This window comes from Triticum dicoccoides, chromosome 2B (assembly GCF_002162155.2).
Source record: "Triticum dicoccoides isolate Atlit2015 ecotype Zavitan chromosome 2B, WEW_v2.0, whole genome shotgun sequence".
In the NCBI taxonomy this organism is placed as follows: Eukaryota; Viridiplantae; Streptophyta; class Magnoliopsida; order Poales; family Poaceae; genus Triticum; species Triticum dicoccoides.
Window position 1 is genome coordinate 747,714,152 of NC_041383.1, and position 21,461 is coordinate 747,735,612.

At 41.5% G+C, this 21,461-nt stretch overlaps 1 long non-coding RNA gene across 3 annotated transcripts; it reads right to left on the reverse strand.

The window, feature by feature from the left end:
* Positions 1–1,144: 1,144 nt before the first annotated feature.
* LOC119366045 lies at positions 1,145–4,063 on the reverse strand. Of its 3 annotated transcripts, none has more exons than XR_005175900.1 (4): positions 3,510–4,063; positions 2,943–3,060; positions 2,661–2,789; positions 1,145–1,501 (listed from the first exon to the last, which is right to left on the reverse strand). It is a non-coding gene; the product is annotated as an uncharacterized LOC119366045 (long non-coding RNA). The 3 variants fall into 3 exon arrangements; XR_005175898.1 differs by having other exon boundaries at positions 2,661–2,800; XR_005175899.1 differs by having other exon boundaries at positions 2,661–2,800; positions 2,943–3,065.
* Between the last annotated feature and the right edge of the window lie 17,398 nt (positions 4,064–21,461).

The window sequence follows — 21,461 nt, forward strand, 5'->3', positions numbered from 1 at the left end:
ATTAAGTATGACATGCTAAAAGAGTTGACGTTGGACAAGGAAGACAACGTAATGGTTTATGTTTTCTCACATCTCTGTTAAAGTATATTGTGATTGATCTTCCCAACATGTTGGGCTTGCCTTTCCCCCTCATGCTAGCCAAATTCCTAGTACCAAGTAGAGATACTACTTGTGCTTCCAAATATCCTTAAACCCAGTTTTGCCATGAGAGTCCACCATATCTACCTATGGATTGAGTAAGATCCTTCAAGTAAGTTGTCATCGGTGCAGGCAATAAAAATTGCTTTCTAAATATGCATGACTTATTAGTGTGGAGAAAATAAGCTTTATACGATCTTGTTATGGAAGCAATAAAAGCGACGGACTTCATAATAAAGGTCCATATACAGGTGGCAATATAAAGTGACGTTCTTTTGTACTAAGATTCTGTGTATCCAACCCTAAAAGCGCATGACAACCTCTGCTTCCCTCTGCGAAGGGCCTATCTTTTACTTCATGTTTTTACTTTATGCCTGAGTCAAGGTGATCTCCACCTTTCCCTTTTCCATTTTTATCCTTTGGCAAGCTCCTCGTGTTTGAAAGATCATGATATATATATCCAATTGGTGTAAGTTAGCATGGACTATTATTGTTGACATCACCTAAAGGTGAATACGTTGGGAGGCAACACAATAAGCCCCTATCTTTCTCAGTGTTCTGCTGAAACTCCATAACCACAAGTATTGCGTGAGTGTTAGCAATTGTAGAAGACTACATGATAGTTGAGTATATGGACTCACTACAACAAGACCCCTCCTGTAGCATCGCTTTTTTCCATATCTAAGAGTCCATATATGCGTTGCTAGTGCCTTTACCAACGGTTTTTGATGCGTAGCCTTATCCAGTGTTGCTAGCTCGTAACGCAACACTTATATAGCCGTTGGTCAAAGGAACCGTTGCAAAAGTACAACACATAAAACCAACTATTACTACACTTTAATACGTTGGTGCTAAATGTACAAGAATCCAAATCTCATTGCTTTCAACAAAGAGTTTCCAACACTTCATGTCTTGGTACATATATAATGTGAATATTATTATGATTACATATATTGCCATCAATTAAATTAATGCTCCAAACATAGGAAAAAATAAGAGAAAATACTTAGGAGGGGAAGAAATCATTTATTGGATAAAACTTTTGGATTACAGTAGTGTATATTACATGAGGAACATCATCCAAATATGTTGCATAATCTAAATATTTTCTTCACAGCGAAGTGAAACTTTAACTGGAAGAATCCATCAGCATCCCTACAACTTTTAACTGGAAGAATCCATCAGCATCCCTACAACTAAACTAAATCATAACTGAGGAACATCATCTAGCAACATCAACAATGTCCCTAGTACTTAACAAAACCAAAAGCATCCATCGTCATCATCATCATGAACTGGAACATCATCATCATTGCAGTATACTTGCCACGCACCCATATAATCATCCATATATCTTTTGAATCTACAAAAAAATAACAAATTGAATTGTTAATACACAATGCATTGACATGATGCAAGTAGTGATGAGGCAAGGTATTACACGCATACAAAGGTTGAAAGCATACAAACACTAAAAATACTAAGTCGTGTTATCTCTATGTAGCAGCAAAGTCTCTAGAGACTGCCCACTTAGATATCTTGTTGTTTAGCCTATTAGCTTGAACAAAATAGTTTTAAAAGGAGGTTTGATAGTGGGAGATACACTTGTGTAAATGAGAAAAGTATGGCACCTCCGCCCAGATGATGGAAGTTACGCGACATTTATCATAATTTGCAAAATAAATATGTACCTATAAACCTTTATTGTTTAAACTTTCGAGTGGCTATTTTCTAAAGGTGTTGATTACATTAGCAGTATTTTCTTGAACCATCAATTGCAAATGTCACAATATTTTATCCTAGTTTCTATATTGAGATTTTATGGAAAAGTTTATCATCTGAATGAAATTCAAAATGGAGGACTGTCCTCATGTATATATCCAGGGTGTTAGCAAAACTAAATAATCAGGAAAGTTGTACTAGTTGAACAACGCATGGCAGTCTTAGCAAATAATGTACACTGAATACAAAATAAAATCACAAACATGATCAGAGCATCGACTGGACGATATATGATGGTGTAGATTTTCTAGTGATGTATTTACCAAGAAGATATCTGCAAGAAAATCTATTATAAATCTCCAAGCATGGATATCTTAATGGCCATAACATCTTAATTAATAAATTGTTGAGCTAATCAAAGTTTAAATCACCTATTGTGAAATATATATTGCACTAATACGAAATCAAGCTCAAACTAAATTCTACTCCCTCCGTCCCATCATTTAGCAATACAGAAAGGATTAGTAACTGCAGTAGTATTAGTTTACTTGGAAGGGCTTCTCCATTATATCGTCACAACAAACAATGAAAAACATAGGGAGGGAGCCTAGCAGGCTAATACTCAGATTCTTTTTATCTTTTGATGGAATGCCTTTTTCAATTAACGTTGCATCTATGATTTTAGGTTGATGCTGATGTGTGCACAAATTTCAGGTTAGGCTCATACATTACCAACCAACATTAGAAAGGAAGGAGTCATGCATTACATTAAATTACAGGGGGGAAAGAAAGAAAATGACCTTAGAATGTAGTGATGCAAACCATGTCCCAGCAATACACAAAAAAATGCCGACATATGCATCTCCTCAAGCCATGGTACATCATGGCGCTTCTCTATTTTGGAGTTCATTAGGAACCGGTCAACAGATCTACACGCAATCTGAGGCATGAATTAAATTTTCAACAGAACAAATTACTTGTGTATTTGAGAAAACAAATTAGTTTCAAAGCTTAGGAAATTATTTGCAATCAAATCAGGGATATCCATCAAAAAAGTAACATAGAATTGATCAGTATATTACTTGGTAGCATTAGTTAGATCCATCTGCACCTTACTGCCACCATGCTTGTGAACATCATGTGCGTTTTATGCCTCCAGGACCGCATCGAAGCGACCAAGCCTCATAGCTCTGCATCAACCTGCACTTCTCAAATTAATTCATATATACAATTAGTTGTAGGAAGTGGAGAGAGGGGAACGTGCGTCGATGCATCATGAGGATAGAGGCAGCCAAAGCGTTAGGCAATCAAAATCCACCAAAATAGACATGTAGGCTGCAATTTCTCACTAGAGCCTCAAATTGCAGGAGCACAACATAAAAATTCTCAAAACGAAAACCAACTGCCTTCTTGCTCATTGGATACCTGCAACAAGTATGCCCTACTTCATCGAATCTATGGTGGTAGCACTAGGGATTAATCTTGCAGTTCAATCGAAGCATCAATTAACACTGTAGCAGCACAACAAGATCAAATTGACCACAACAGCAGGCACTTGGGCCCAAACAGTGGAAAATCCTAACACCACCAGAACAAAAATGGCTCCTGATGTGCCACCAACCAGAGCAGAGAGGAGTAGAACGACTCACCTGGCTCCATGTCTCCTTCATCCCGAGCAGCAGCAAGGTTGTCCACTGGCCGTTCCTCCCTCCACATCTACATGAGAAGAGAAGATGTTATAGACAGGGGGAGACAGATGATGAAGCCAAGGGAGGGGTGCACTCAATGGACGAGAGGAGGACGACATGGCAACCGGCGCCGTCGCCTATGCTCGAAACCCTAGCCATGGGGGGGGGTCGCGGATGGGCTTTGGTGGCTTCCAGCGCCGGATCTAGTCGGATGGGAGGACGCCGCGGTGCGAGAAGAGCTCGGGTTGTTCTTCGCGGTGGCTGGATTCGCCGAGCGTCGCCTGAATCAGCCGTCGCCGGTGGCGCAGCGAGGAGCAGCGTGAAGAGAGAAATGGGAGGCGAGAGGGATGGGCGGGTAGGAGATGCTGCGGATACTGCAGCCTCTGGAGCTGCGTGGGTGAAGAGGAGGGGGAGGGCCGGTGGCGAGGTGGGTAGGAGAAGGAAGAGGAGGCGGTGGGTGGCGGCGAGGTGGGAGGGATAAAGGGCGAGGTGGGAGAGATAAGGGGAATCGGGAAGATCTGTTTCTCGTCCCTCTGTTCTTTCTGTTTTTTTTTCATATATGTACAGGGATAGGACCATGAGGTGCAGCTCTACAACGTATTATGCTGCACCGCTTATATGTGTATCTACTATAAATTTTGCAACGTATAATCAAATTGTTGTAGAATTCGTGTTGCTTTATAGAGGGTATCCTTGTAGTGACTTGCTGAAAAGCTCTATTCTTGACTCTTTTTGACGTTATGATAAATTGCAATTGCTTCAATGACCGAGATTATAGTTTGTTAGCTTTCAATGAAGTTTCTGAACCATACTTGACATTGTGAATTGATTGTTACTTGAGCATAAGAAGTCATATGACAAAAATCTATTTATGTTGCTGTTATAAGAATAATCATGATGCCTTCATGTCCGTATTTTATTTTTATCGACACCTCTATCTCTAAACATGTGGACATATTTTTCGATTTCGGCTTCCGCTTGAGGACAAGCGAGGTCTAAGCTTGGGGGAGTTGATACGTCCATTTTGCATCATGCTTTTATATCAATATTTATTGCATTATGGGCTATTATTACACATTATATATCAATACTTATGGCTATTCTCTCTTATTTTATAAGGTTTGCCATGAAGAGGGGGAATGATGGTAGCTGGAATTCTGGCTGGAAAAGGAGCAAACATTGAAAACCTATTCTGCACTGCTCCAAAAGACCTGAAACTCCACGAAACTTATTTTAGGAATTAATAAGAATTATTGAGCGGAAGAAACACCTCAGGGGGCCCACACCCTGGACAGGAGGATGGGGGGCGCGCCCACCCCTACTAGGCGCGCTCCCCTGTCTCCTAGGCACCCTGGTGGCCCTCCGGTGTCCATCTTCTGCTATATGAAGGCTTTTACCGTGGAAAAATCATGGGCAAGCTTACGGGACGAAACTCCGCCGCCACGAGGCGGAACCTTGGCGGAACCAATATAGAGCTCCAGCAGAGCTGTTCTACCGAGAATACTTCCCTCCGAGAGGGGGAAATCATCACCATCGTCATCACCAATGATCCTCTCATCGGGAGAGGGTCAATCTCCATCAACATCTTCACCAGCACCATCTCCTCCCAAACCCTAGTTCATCTCTTGTATCCAATCTTGTATCCAAAACCACAAATTGGTACCTGTGGGTTGCTAGTAGTGTTGATTACTCCTTGTAGTTGATGCTTATTGGTTTACTTGGTGGAAGATCATATGTTCAAATCCTTAATGCATATTATTACTCCTCTGATTATGAACATGAATATGCTTTGTGAGTAGTTACGTTTGTTCCTGAGGACATGGGTGAATGCTATTAGTAGTCATGTGAATTTGGTATTCGTTCGATATTTTAATGAGATGTATGTTGTCTTTCCTCTAGTGGTGTTATGTGAACGTCGACTACATGACACTTCACCATTATTTGGGCCTAGAGGAAGGCATTGGGAAGTAATAAATAGATGATGGGTTGCTAGAGTGACAGAAGCTTAAACCCTAGTTTATGCGTTGCTTCGTAAGGGGCTGATTTGGATCCATATCTTTAATGTTGTGGTTAGGTTTACCTTAATACTTCTTTTGTAGTTGCGGATGCTTGAAATAGGGGCTAATCATAAGTGGGATGCTTGTCCAAGTAAGGGCAGTACCCAAGCACCGGTCCACCCACATATCAAATTATCAAAGTACTGAACGCGAATCATATGAGCGTGATGAAAACTAGCTTGGCGATAATTCCCATGTGTCCTCGGGAGCTCTTTTCTCATTATAAGAAATTGTCCAGGCTTATCCTTTGCTACAAAAAGGATTGGGCCACCTTGCTGCACTTTATTTATTTTCATTGCTTGTTACTTGTTACAATTTATCTTATCACAAAACTATCTGTTACCTACAATTTCAGTGCTTGCAGAGAAAACCTTACTGACAATCGCTTATCATTTCCTTCTGCTCCTCGTTGGGTTCGACACTCTTACTTATCGAAAGGACTATGATAGATCGCCTACACTTGTGGGTCATCACTTAGTTGGAGTCAAATGACTCATCAAAGGAATAAGAAGATTCACAAGTAAAGCCAGATAAAGTGCATGGATCTACAGTCGGTCCTTTCGCAGCAACTCATGAGGTTTTGGGGTACTGCTCATGTTTCTAGTAGGTCCCATCAGCATTGAGTTTCCTCTCAAAGGCAATACCCTCTTTCCTAGGGTTCCTATTCAAGATCTGCTTTTTGAGCACATCACAAAGAGTCTGATGCCCTTTGAGGCTTTTGTATATGCATGTCACATACAGTTCCTTCAATCCTGCATTATTGTCAATGATACTTGTGGTATCCTCAGATAAGGAATTTGTGACTACAAAGACAGTTGAAGAATTTGCAGCAATAGAAGCATTTGAACATCCAGGTGAAGAATTTGAAGATTCACTCTCAATGCATTTCAGACATGGTGGAATAAATTCTTCCTGAGCGAAACTGATCTGTTGAGCAAGCAATGAAACATTTTCCTTCTGAAGATATTCATAACTCACTTTTAACTTCTCAAGATCTTGCTTTCTCTGAAGAAATTCATAAGAAAGCTTCTCATGATCAGTTAAGAGAGTGTTATGATGATTTTGAAGGTTGTCAAACCTAGACTGAAGTCTCTGAAGATTTTCAGTCAAGATCTTAGTTCGATTCAATTCCTCACCCAACATATCATCGTTTTCATCAAGCAAGTTTTGAACTTTTTCAATAGCTCTTTGTTGTTTAGTGGCAAGGGTAGCAAGTTTACACTACTAGGGAAAACCTTATACACAGAAATTTAGCAACAACGCGGGTCAAAAAAGGGCGCTAGTGCTAGATAGCAGTAGCGATTGAAGAAAAACCGCGCTACAGATACAACCTTAGCAGTAGCGCGTGTAGTGGCAAAAGTGCTACTACTAATATTCCCATTGGTAGAATGATAGGCTACGCATAGCAGTAGCGGGCTTGTAGGAAACGCGCTACCGCTAGGGAATAAGTAGTAGCGCGTTTCCTAGGAAGAGCGCTACTACTAACGGAAATAAAATAAGATGAAAAACAAATAGAAAAGTAAATGAAAATAAAAGAAATAGAAAAAGGAGAAAGGAAAAAATAAAATGTAAAGCAAAATAAATGAAAAAGCGGAAAAACGGACGAAGGCATAGCAGCAGTGTGTGTTTGTAAGAGGCGCTATAGCTAACGTAGCTGCAGCGCGTGTCCTAGACCCCCGCTATAGAAACAGAAAAGGAAATTAAAAAATGAAGAAAATTACATAGCTATAGCAGCAGTGCGTTTTGTAAAAACCACTGTAACTATCTTAGCTATAGCGCATTTTACCAAACGCTCTACCGCTAAGTTTGACTTAACCAAAAAACTGTTTCCCCCCGGCCACCACTTCTTCCCCAAATCCCTCAACCCACCCCGCGCGCCGCCGTCTCCCCGATTCGCCGTCGCCCCACTTCGCCGCCGTCTCCTGCCAACGTCGACGCCACCAGAGCCGTGCGCCGTCGACGCCACCGGAGCTGCCCCCAACGCCACGGAGCCACGCGGCCTTGTCAACGCCACCGGAGCCGCCGTCGATGCCACCGGAGCCGCCGTCGACGCCACTGGATCCTTCCTCGCCACAACTGCCTCCCTTGCCGTCACCGGAGACGCCCCTGCCTTCCTCGCCATCACCGGAGACGCCCCTGCCTCCCTCGCCACCACTACCTCCGTTGCCACCACCGGAGCCATCCTCTATAAGCCCCCACCCCTCCTCTCTCTCTCTCATGCATAGGTTAGCTAGTTTAATTAGGTTAATTATCTAGGTTAGGGCAAAAATTTAGTTAGGGATTTGACAGAGAAGTAGTTAGGTTAACTAGTTTAATTAGGTTAATTATCTAGGTTAGTGTAAAAATTTAGTTAGGGCTTTGACAGAGAACTAGTTAGGTTAACTAGTTTAATTAGGTTAATTATCTAGGTTAATTAGTGCAAAAATTTATTTTAGGCTTTGACAGAGAACTAGCTGTGTTAACTTGTTTAATTAGGGTTAATTATCTAGGTAAACTAGATTAACTAACTAGGTTAAATAGGTAGGTTAATTAGGTTCGTTGGATTAACAAGCTAGGTTAAGTAGGTTGGCTAGGTTAGAGGAAAATTTTATTTTAGAGCATTAGGTCAGTAGGGTTAGAGAAATGGAGTTCCTTTGCAATTTAATTGGGTTCTGTCCTAGGCAGAGAGGGTTAGAGATAATAATGTGTGTTTGTGTGAGAGAGAGGAATAGCTAGATAATAATGTGTGTTTGGCAAATTTTATTTTTCATTGAAGTGGTCATGTTATATCTTTTCATTGAAGTTGTTCGATTGTGCCCAAGTGGCTTTGTTGTTTCCAGGGAATGATGCTGAGTGGCCTATGTTTTGCTGGAATGTTGATTCATTTCTGTTCCGGCAAATTTCAGGTTCTCGATTTGTCCACTTTTTAGCAAAGGTCATGCCGAAATTTTCCGTGAATTTCGGCATGACTTGTGCTACAAACTATGACATATTGAGTGCCCGGGATTTGCCGCACCAGGAAGGAGTCAACATTCCTGCAAAACAATAGTCCTTTTTATGTCATTATTCATTTTATTAGGTCTAGAATTAATTGACTAGATTTAATCATAGGAAACATGGCTAGCAACGATGAAGGACAGGGTTCTGGTGATTGCGACGACGTCTACCGGGCGGCAGACGAATTTTTTAGACTTACCGACGATCAACAGATGTTGTTGCTGTGCCCACCGGTGGCATCGGGGACTGAGACCGACACGCAGACCGGTGCTGAGACTGAGACCGGCGCTGAGATTCAGACCGGCATTGAGACCGACGCTGAGACCGGTGCTGCCTCGGGGAGCGGAGCCGATGTAGAACCAAAAGCAAAGAGGCAACGGGTTCCTAACAAACTCAGGACTGCTAGACTGGTGGTCACGGAGGGCTTCTTGCACGAGGGCCCATACTACATGTCGAGGGTTTCTTGGGAGTCTGCGCAGAGCAGCGTGAATACGCGAGGGATTACATCGTCGGTTTCATGCTCGCCAATAAGGACAAGGAGGCGATTCTCGTGCCTTATCATCCCGTGTAAGTCATCCGCGCTGCTATCCTTCCTTCGATTTCAATAATTCATTTGCACGGTGGAGGCTAATTAATTTGAGGTGTACTTATTTTGCGCAGCGGCGGGCGCGCCGTCCTCATCATCCTCTACCCCCGATTCTCCCACGCTCTTTACTTGGACTCGTCGAAGAACATTCACAAAAAGGATTACACCCACATCAAAGATGTTCTCGACAGTGCTATGTTTGACTACCAAGAAAGGGGTGGAGAGGTCAGGGACAAGAAGAGAAGGGGCGGCAGGGTTGCCTTCAGCCATAAGACCAACTTCTGTGGCATCCAGCAACCGAACGATTCTCTTAATGATGGATTCTATGTCCTACACCACATGCTGGAGTACAGACGGGATCACCAGAACCTTCACATGTCACCTAGATCTGGAGATATGCCCATATTCTGCAATGGGCAAGGGACATAGGAGATATCGAGGATCATCAACTTCGAGCTAAGTTCTATAACATCTAGCGCGAACTTGCCCAAATCATCATGAAGGAGGTCGTCGGAAAAACAGGGATGTTCTACGAAGAAGGACAAATGTCACGGGAAGACGTCCGAACATGGGTAGCCGCTCAGCGTCTCGACCTGAAGCCTTTCACTAGGCTCGGGGACTATCTCCCTGACATTGATGGATGGCACGACATGTTGGAGTGATTCTCGATATATGACAATGTGTCCGTTTAGTCCATACTTTCTGTATGACAAAACTTTGAGTTATGCACGGTGAAACTTTATTTGTGATGTAATTAAACCGTCCTCCTCCTTGACTAGCGAAAATCACTCTAGTTAGGGCATTTTGGGTACGATGAACCTTGTTATTTATGCTTATGATATGTTGTTTCTATTTTTGCCAAGTCTATCTCTTTCTGTTGCTCAACTATATATGTTGCATATCATCGACTCATGTGACGATGCAGGTGCATAGATCATAGATGGCGAAGAAGTGCTACGCCAGGAGTATATATACGACAAGTGGCCGGAGTGTCAGGCCCAGATGTACCGGTTTCCGGTTTCCGAGCGACAGGCAGTAGTTAGTTTAGGTTCACGCTAATGCGAGAGAGGGATACAAACTCATGTACTCAAAGTGATAGCTCTTCTCGCGTATATCATTGTTTAGATGGATGACGATGTATTTGCAAGTAATCGAGACTTGTATCGCTATTTTCGAGATTGATGACGAGAGACCACTTTGTGTTGAATGATGATTATGATGATGACATGATTTGATGAGACTAATTGTATGTATATGCTATGATTACATTTGTATGTGTATGATATGCTAAAGATTATTATATAAAGCCTATTCAAATACAAAACAAATATGCAGAAAAAAAACTAATAAAACTAGTAGTAGCGAGCACTACACCACAACACTGAATTGGGGGCAATTAACTGCCGGGAGAAATACAAGAATGAGGGCAAATCATCTGCCGGGGATCTTGTTACTGCCGGTAGAAGTGCATAACGGCGGTGAAACTGCCGGTAGAAGTTAAGCAGTAAGGGCATGCACACTGCCAGCAATAATGTCCACATCTTAGGTCATAAAAACTGCCGGGAGAACTGAATTACGGCTCACTATCTGCCGGGCCTGCCTGTGGCGCCAGCCCAAAATAATATTGGGCCCAAACGCGCGCTGGCGCGGGAGAGCGCGCGACATATTTAAACTTTTCACTTAAAAAATTACAGCCACCGCTCAAAGAAAAAGAAACAAAGAATTACAGCCACCACACGACCTGTTCTCCTCCAAATCGAAGCCTCCCTAGACCTCCTCCTCGACCGCCGCCGCCGCCGCCGCTGCCCCCTCTGCCGTTGACCTTCCCCTCCACCACCACCCCCTCGGTTGACCTGTGCGACCCCATCAGGATCTATGGCGGCAGTGCTTGGATCTCGGCGTCGCCTCCGTCGAGATGCCTCTGATGTGCGAGGTCGTCGTCGCCTCACTCCCTTCGACACCACCACCATAACTGGTCGACGATGCCGGACGCCTCCATCTCTTCTTTACGGTCCATCACGCCGACGAGCATCGGCGGACTCCCCACCATGGCTTCCTCCCCGCCAACGGCGAGCGTGGTGTCCCATCTCTACTATGCTGGTACAGTACTTTCCTTAGATCCATCTTGGTTGAAACCCGATGCAGGTGAGATCTTCCTTACCAAGGTTGTTAATCTTTTCTTCTCTGCTCGATGAGAACTCATGGTGGCAGATTTCACCTTCCATCGAGTTACTACTGGGCGTCTTCCTTATTGTATTTTTCCTTTTCCTACCAAATTGATGCAGGTGCTATTAGTGAAAGGATTGGGGACTGGTTCTAGTAGTGGTTGGTTTGTTCGAGGAATTCTTGGTGCTCGTGATTTGTAAAGGGTTTCAGCCAGGTTAGTTTATATTCCATTTTGTTATCTTAATTAATATGCAAGTATATGTGCCTATTTCATTTGCTTGTATCCATCCTTTTTAGGTACATGGATCAGTCTTTATTTATTCAGGTTCAGACATTGCGCAACTGAAGACTGTGTGTACTAGTCGAAGGCACGAGCTATGCACGTGTTCTTCACTCACTCATTCGTTTATTTGAGCAACATTTATTGTCAGACGGGAGTAGTATGTATGCTGTTGAGTGTTAAATCCCGTCCAAAGGATTGGCAAGTTGCTGCTTGGAAACTTGGTAGATACAAACGATTAGTGCTCTGTACAAGCTAGTTGTTTACTGAGTAGAAGGAAGGTTACTCTACTGCTTGAATGTACCAATGAAGATGCTCTTCACAACTCTAATCCTTGGTGCCAATGGGTATTCTTCCATTTACTATGATTAAGTGCTCTTTGTGCTAATTCTGGATGTTATAAAAAATGAACTTTGGCTAATGAACACGTAGTTGGAATGAACAAGTACCCTTGTTTATCTCCATTGATCGATTGATGTGAGATCATTTAGTTCATTCGTCATCACACACATATACTTGTACATGTAAGAAAAGCAATCAGATAGAGAATATCTTTCTGTCTCTTCTTTGTTTGCTACAAATATAGACTGAAAGTGGAGTAGTTCTTCTAGAGTTTAAAGATTTGAACTTGCAAAAGTGTTAGTTCTCTGATATGAAGTTTATTATTTATGTTTTGTGAAGGTTGTTGTCTGAATGTGATATACCCATATATTATATAAAGAACAAGTTCAGATCGGTATAAAAAATTATGCTTAAACTTTCATGCCATCTAATAGATAATAGTCTATGTATAGTTTTCAACGTCATAAGCATTGTAGTAACTACATTGCCACAGGAAATTAGATATTGTGATCTATCTTTCATACCTATATACATATTATGCTTGGACGTGTGTTGTTTGTGCGAAAGGAAACATTTAGTATTTTGTAATGCTTGAACTGAAGGTAGTCTCTACTTAAATATTTCTCCATTTATTCAAGTAAGAACAGTTCTTCAGAACATTTTGTCCTTTTAATCTTCAGACATCTTGACAGGAAGCACCAGGGAATGTTTGCAGTTTCAATTTATATTGTACGTAAAGGACTGTAGATATGTTCTCTGCCAGTCAAAACTTCTAAATGATCTATGCACTATGGCAGTGCCGCAGTGGATACTTCTAAATGACTGCACACATGTTTTATTAAGTCTTATCAGTATATGGAGTTCAATAATCTTTTGGTGCTAAACAAGTGGATGCTATAACTGAATACTAAATCAGTAAAACACTGTAGGAGTTTTACAAGCAAGCTTTGGGTAAAAAGATTTTTGTATTGTGCTGTTTATTCCCATTGGTCGATCGATGTGAGATCATCTAGTTCAACTGTCATCACGCACATATACAGTTACATGGAAGAAAAATAACTAGCTAGAGAACTTATTTATGCCTCCTTTTGTTTTGCTGCAAAGACAGACTGAAAGTGGAGTACTCTTCTAGAGTTTAATTGTTATAACATGCTGCTTTTATAAGGTTGCAATCTTCAATCTAGTTTTAGTCAATAAGTTATTGTTTCTTAAGAATACATAAAAATGGATTCTTATATGTTCCATGTATTATGTTAGGGCAAGTAATTATCAGCTGAGCAAATGCTACAACGTGCTAGGAGGAGAAGTTCGAATGGAGGCAGAGAGTACACTTGGTAAGTCATATATCCAACCTGAACTTATTTACTGATTTTTTTATTTTTGTTCTAGTCCGAGTCCAAAAAGATGGTTTAACAAATGGGGGTGACATTCTGTACACACGTGCGCATCTACAATTCATGCTTGTGAAGCATTTTTAAAAAATAAAATTGAATATGGGCAAATTTGGGTTCCAAGTTTTGCCATGCTGTCATGACTTTGTATTAGTTTGCCCCCTTCAACATGTAAATCTATGAACCTGACCATGTTTTATTTGGAACATTTAGATGATGTGTCGGAATGAAAACAAAAGGCAATGATGAGAAGGAAAACAAACACCAATCTACTTACATCTGATGTGTAAATTCTAATGTGCCAAAAATTTCTCTTTTCAGGAAATAGAATGGAAAAAGGAAGAGGAGATAATGCTGAAGCACACGAGCAAGAGGCTAGCAGAAGTTAAAGCAATACACTATAAGCATTTTGAATGATTAGGGCCTTGTGTTGTTGGGAACATTACAACCATGGGGAAAGCTAATTTTAGGATTTTTTTTTGTAACTATGATGATTTTATAGCAAATTCGAAAACTATACACCCTAATGGAGAAAAATCAAAAGTATCACCCCGTCGGCCTCGTGTTGACCGAAAAGGGACTTTTCAGCCTCGTGTTGGCTGAAGAGGTACTTTTCAGCCAACCGTTGGCCAAAAAGTACTTTTCGGCCAACAGTTGGCCAAAGAGTCCCTCTTCAGCCAACAGTTGCTCTACTTTTTAAAAAATTCATATCAAATAGGATTTTTAGTATTTTAATTTGATTCTTTCTGCATTAGATTAGAAATTTTTTTGAAGTTTCTGTAGATATCAAGTTTGACTAGATTTGAAAGTTTGAATTTGAATTTTCATGAATTTTCTTAAATCACTAGATTGCCTATAATTTGAGGTAGGAGTATTCTTTTTAGATGATTCTTTTTGCTACTGGTTCTTTGTGAATTTGTTTATCAGTAGTAATTAATTGGCGAATTTATAGGTTTTATGCTATTTTAAAATTAGGTATTTATGAAAACAGTTCTGTTTTAGTGTTTTATAGGTTTTATGCTATTTCTTTTAATATTAATTGCTTTAAATTTTTTCTTTAGTTTTTTTGACATATTCTTTTTGTTTATGTTTAGTTATCAGTAGCTATTTTATTTGTAGTATTTTTTTGTATTTTATTTCTTTTATCCTACTAGAAAACTGTTTTGAGCTTCATAGGAGTTTATATTTAAAAGTGCCTTGTAAATCCTATACAACCATTGCCGTTTTATACATGAAAAAATATATTTTCCCGCAATCTTTTTCCCTCCATTTTCTTTGCCGCCATTCTCTCCCGCCACACTAAGGAGTGCTGCATCGACGGAGGATGACAATGATGCCTTCGTGTGGAGTGTGAAACACTGTGTGAGAGAAGTCATAAGTGTGAAACACTCTTCGATGATGATGACGAAGCTGCAAACACTTATGACTTCTCTCAAACAGTGTTTCACACTCCACCAGCAGCACCGACGCAGGAGACACAGACTGTGTCAGATGATGTTATCTACGATCGTGGACACCATGAGGCTCGTTTTATAAGTTGAGAAGTGAAGATGGCGAGAAAGAAGATGGCGGGAAAGAAGATGGCAGGAGAGAATGGCGGGAAAGAAAATGGAGGGAGAGAATGGCGGGAAATAAAATGGCGGGAGAAAATGGAGGGAGAGAATGGCATAAAAACCTAATTTTAAATAATTCTAGAATTCACCAATTAATTACTACTGATAAACAAAGTCACAAAGAACCAGTAGCAAAAAGAATCATCTAAAAAGAATACTCCTAGCTCAAATTATAGGCAATCTAGTGATTTGAGAAAATTCATGAAAATTCAAATTCAAAATTTTCAAATCTAGTCAAACTTCATACCTACAGAAACTTCATAAAATTTCTAATCTAATGCAAAAAGAATCAAATTAAAATACTAACAATCCTATTTGATATGAATTTTATAAAAAATAGAGCGACTGTTGGCTGAAGAGGGACTCTTTGGCCAACTGTTGGCCGAAAAGTACTTTTTGGCCAACGGTTGGCCGAAAAGTCCTTTTTGGCCAACGGTTGGCCAAAAAGTCCCTCTTCGGCCAACAGGCGGCCGAAAAGTCCCTTTTCGGCCAACAGGAGGCCGACGGGATGATACTTTTGATTTTTCTCCATTAGGGTGTATAGTTTCCGAATTTGCTATAAAAATCATCATAGTTTCAAAAAAAGTATAATTTTAGTTGCTAGTTTAGCATAGAAGCTACTATATGCTCATTTTGGTCGTGTGTCGCGTCCAAAAACATATGTAATTTTCCTTAAATGCACAACACCCTTATATATAGGCGTTTCTAGAAACATATGTATTTGGTAGTTAATTTTATTGAATGAAGTTAAGTTTTACGATGAGGCCCATATGTGAATTATGAAATAGTGTCATTTGTCTTGATTGCCTAAACAAAATGAATGCATATTAAATTAGCTATTTGTTGCCTAGATCAATTTGCTTTTGCTAGTGAAATCAACATGATGGCATATTTACTGCCGGGTAAACAAGCTTGTGTCGGCAGTTACATTGCCGGTAACTGTAGTTTATATGCCACGACCAATCTGCTGGGAGAAAATAAACTGCCGGCAAATAAATGTGTGGGGGCAGTAAAACTGCCGGGAGAAGTTTATCTGTCGGGAGAAGTAATTCCCGGCAGCCGTTCTTGTGGCAGTTCTATCTGCCGGGAGAATTGCTCTACCGGCAGTTTATCTGCCCTCTTACGGGGTTTCTCCCGGCAGATTACATGGCATTGCATTGGTGCTGTGGTGTAGTGGAGGGGGAAAAATTTAGCAGTAGCGCCGCTTTACCAGCAGCGCTTTCCTGTAAACAGCGCTGCAGATAATATCAGTAGCGCCTTTTTCTAAAGCGCGCTACAGCTATTCATGTATAGCAGTAGCGTGAGTCAACAGGCGCTACTGCTATACGTTAGCTGTAGCGCCTTATTAGTAGCGCCGGCACCCGCGCTGCTGCTAGGCTTTTTCCCTAGTAGTGTTAGTGTAGCTGGGTCCAAATTCATTACCAGATTCATCATCACTAGATTCAGAAAAGGTAGCATTCAGTTACTTTGGCACATTTTGCCATAAGGCATGGTGTAGTGGATGATGATTCTGGGACGAAAGTCATCTCCTTGAGTGATTCCTTGAAATCCTCAAACCAGGGATCATGACGAGTTCCATGACCTTCATAGACCTCAGAGAATCGGTCCTAGAGTAGCTTCGCATGGTTGAGATGCATGATGTTCCTGAACTGATTTTGTGACAAATAGGAGCAGATGATATCCTTGGCCGTGAGGTTAAGTAGATTGTACATGCGAATATCATCAGCCTCCACCATCTTGCATAGATCAATAAGACCAATCTCAGTGACGGTCCAGAGTTCGCTGTTCATCGCCATGAGTCGCTTCTTCATCATGGCCTTTCACCTGGGATACTCATGACCGTCAAAGATGGGACAAGTCACTTTCTTCATTCCTGCAGTCGACATAACTAGAACTCCAGGTGGTTAAACCAAAATCACACAGAATAAGGGAGTACCTTTCTCTGATACCAATTGAAAGTGCGTTATATCGACTAGAGGGGGGGTGAATAGGCATTTTTTGCAAATTCATCACTGGGGAATTTCTAAGTGAAAAAATTCCTAAGTAATGACACACTAGCTGCAGAATAAGTACTCAGGTACAAGCATAACAGAGCAACAACATAGTCATCATGATGAAATGAAAACAAGCACAAAGTATAGATAGCGTGAAAACAGGATAAGCAGGCTGAAGACAATGAGACTGAAAAATTGAATTGAGGAAATAGAGAAAGTCTTCAGTCAAAGTCTTCAAACCGTAATGATTAGGTTCATCAACACATGAATGAGGAAATGGAGGGCTGAGGAAATAGAACTAGTTGGCTTGGTGAAGACAATGATTTGGTAGACCAGTTCCAACTGCTATGGCAGTTGTACGTCTGGTTGGAGCGGCTGAGTATTTAAACTCGAGGACACACAGTCCTCACCGTATTGTCCTTGAGCTAAAGTCACACAGACCTCGCCCAATCACTCGTGGTAAGTCTTCACAGGTGACTTCTAAACCTTCACAGTCTTGGTCACTCGGCGATCCACAATTCCTCTTGGATGCTCAAACCATGACGCCTGGAGGATACACAGTCCTCAAAGGTAACAAGCGTCTGTTCCACACACGAACAATCTCTTTAGTGATGCTTAATCACTTTGGGTTTGTAGGTGTTTGGGTTTGGGATTTGGGTTTTTCCCACTTGATGATTTTCACTCAAAGTCCTTGGAGGATGGGACGATCTCAATGACAAGTGCCAGTTTCTCGCGGAGCAGCCAACCAGCTAGTGGCTGAGGGGGGCGGCTATTTATAGCCTAAGGAGCAGGCCGACATGATAAGACATAAATGCCCTTCAATGATATGACAGTTAGGTGGATAGATATTTTGGGACAGCTGGCTCGTAGCACAGCAACGGTCGGAAATTTGAGGTTCAAATTCCTCGGGGCTATCATGTTCCTCACTGTGTAGGCAATCCGCACTGGAGAATTCCTAACTCCTCAGTCGGAACAAATTCCTCAGAGACCAGAAGATCTTCTTCTCTGTCACTAAAGAAATTGACTGAACTGATATGAGATTTCCAAAGGCTTCACTCGAAGGATTGGGTAGGTATAGGATTTTGAGATGAGCATCACATGAAAATCAGTTTCCTTAGTATTATCTCGATCCCCTTTAACAGTACGGTGTTTTCTATGACTCAAGAAAGAAAAATGAAACTATGAAAACATAAGTCTTCAAGCTTCATGATCTTCGCATGAATATCCAAGTCTTCAAAGACACACCAATTTCTTCACTTTCAAAGTCTTCAGGAGAACCAAAGTCTTCAGCTGAAGACATTCATTTTTAGGGGTCGACTTTCATCGTAAATATCAAACTCCTCATTGACTTATAGAGCCTGTGTACACTCACAAACATATTAGTCCTTTAACCTATAAGTCTTCAATACACCAAAATCACTAAGGGGCACTAGATGCACTTATAGAGTTTTCGGGCAATGCCTGTCGCCGGCAGGTGAAGCCACCGGCAGATGCTACGCACGACGTCTTATGTGGAGAAGCTATGTCATGCCTGCTACCGGCAGGTGCTGCACGATGGCTCTGGCAGAGGTGTCATGTTTAGTCTTTGGATCGAAGGTGGTGCGACAGTAGCGGGAGGCAGGCGGTATAGGATGTATTTGTGATCCGTTGTCTTGTTCAGAGGTATCCGGCTATCGAGGCGTCCCGTAGCCGGATAAGTGCGGATGGTGCAAACGGCTTCAACGGCGAGTTTATGCACTTCGGTGGAAACATTAGATCTTTGATCAAGATATGTCGACGCGTGTTTGCGTCGTGTCCTTGCTGAAGATGGTGAATTGATGGTGAGTCCACCACAAGGTAGAACTCTGGATTCTCATCCCCCAAACCAAGCTTCAATTCATGGCTTCAATTCAGAGCTGAAGTTGCTGTGTTCTAGCACACGCGCACCAGTACATGGCTTCCCAACAGTATGATTCACCGTTTCCTCTCCTCATGGCACTAGGCGCACATAAAGGCCACCAGCGAAGAAGATGACCACTCGGCTGCCTACTTGTTTCTTTTCATATTCTCCAAACGTATGCCACAATCTTGGGTGAGGAAAGCGAGCAAAAGGCGACCTATTTATATTTCCATTTGCTTCTTCATGATTCATATTTCCATTCACTTCATGTCTCTTAGAATGCTTGGTTTAATGGACAAGGAAATTTTGTCATCCCACAGATCTCTTACTTCAATCCAATTCATGCTTTCCCGCAAATATAAAAATAAAATCCAATTCATGCTACTCTTCTTCCTTTCCACTCCCATAAATCGTATTTTGTTTAAATTCTTTATTGCATTCCATGATTCACTTTACTATTTTGGTTAACTTTAGCTTCTTGCATCTAACACATTATGTTTTTACATCGTCTTGATTTTGCAACAGAAATTCATGTATGCCGATGCAGTTCACACGCAAGAGATCACAACCGGTGGGTATGAAGCTCCAGAGTTGAGGCATAATCTATGTAGCCGTGTTCTGCTTTTGCTCTCTTCTATTTTACTGTCGTATGTGCCTGCTAATTGAGGCAATTGCCCTCTTTTGTGATTTAGAGTAATTCATTTTATTTCATAGATGTATCTTTCGACTTGACTATTTCAACATGTTTTCCATAGTTTCTCCGTCGTTCCTAGCAAGAAGCAGATGGTTCCCTAAAAAAACAAGAAGCAGATGGCGACCCGTTCCCAAAGCACAAAAGAAAAGAAGCATATCCCACCTTGTTACTCCATGCAGATTAAAAATACAACATGGATTAACTTTATCCCAAATTTACGACTCCATTTAAGGGAGGTTACCTTTTTCGAAAAGGGGGACACCCGGCCTCTGCATCAGAATGATGCATACGGACACATTTATAAATAAAATAGGTTCAACAAGGTCGTAAAGTCTGGAAACAAAAAGAAAGGCTAGCTCACAAAGAGCCTCAACGCCAAAGACAAAAGGCCATAGAGCCACAACCGGCTGGCAAAACAAAGATAGATAAACTAATCGTCTATCCTATTACATGACCGCCATCCAAACCGATTGAAGATATCCCGTGCTACCATCTCCCACCGGACAGATCCAGTAACCAAACGCTCCCTGGCCTCCGTCGGAGTGAGTAAGGACCACATACGGATCAACGCCGTAGGTCGGAATAAAACCTGCAAAAAATGAATAGTTGTTGTTCTGTTAAAAGCCAAATCATTTATGCGGTTTCAAATTGCCCACATCAACGCACATACTCCTACACGAATTTGTCTAGCTGTATCGGACTCTATCCTAACAAGCCACGTTCCAAATAACGTACTGACCGAATTCGGAGGAGTAATGTTAAAGGCAGTTTGCACGGTGCGCCACAAAACTCTCGCCAACGGGCAATCAAAGAAGAGGTGCTTAATGGTCTCGTCCCGATCACAGAAACTACACCTAGTAGATCATGTCCAATTGCGCTTAACCAAGTTGTCCTTTGTTAAAATGACTTGTTTATGTACAAACCACATAAACACTTTAATCTTCAAAGGAACTTTTACTTTCCAAACATGTTTGGAACTAGGAATGACACTAGAGTTAATGACATCGATATACATCGACTTAACCGTAAATTCTCCAGACCTAGTAAGTTTCCAACACAACTAATCGGGCTAATGAGCTAGCTGAACCTCCATCAGTCTACTCACCAAATGAAGCCATGCTTCCCACCTATCACCAACAAGCACCCTCTGAAACTGAATATGAAGGGGAATGGACTGCATAATTGTTGCAACTAGCGCATTCCGTCGTTGAACAATACGATACAGGGACGGATACTGGAGCGCCAATGGCGTATCACCAAGCCAAGTACCTCCCAGAAATGGGTATTGTTGCCATTACCGACAATAAACTTTGTTCTATTAAAAAAGGCCGCCTTAACTCTCATAGGCCCCTTCCAAAACGGCGAATCAGTTGGTCTCACTGTCACGTGTGACAAAGTCTTGGACTACATATACTTGTTACGGAGAATCTGCGCCCATGTTGCGTCAGTCTCAACTGATAACTTATACATCCACTTACTGAGAAGGCATCTGTTCTTGACCTCAAGATTCTCAATACCCAGACCCCCTTGGTCCTTTGGTCTACAGATGATATCCTATTTGGCGGGTCGGCACTTTCTCTTTAGTTCATCACTCTGCCAAAAAAATCTTGATCGGTAGAAGTCCAGCCTTTTCCTAACCCCAACTGGAACTTCAAAGAAAGATAAGTAACATCGGCATACTCGTGAGCACCGAATTAATAAGAATCAACCGGCCTCCATATGACATAAGTTTGCCCTTCCAGCAACTAAGTTTCTTCTCAAACCGATCTTCGATGCATTTCCACTCTCTGTATGTTAGCTTACGATGGTGAATGGGTATACCTAGGTAAGTAAAAGGTAAATCCCCTAATTCACATCCAAACAATTGACCTTTTGGTCAGTGTCAATTCTGAGTTAATCATTTCTTGCTTATTAATTAAAAATATTAACAACCTT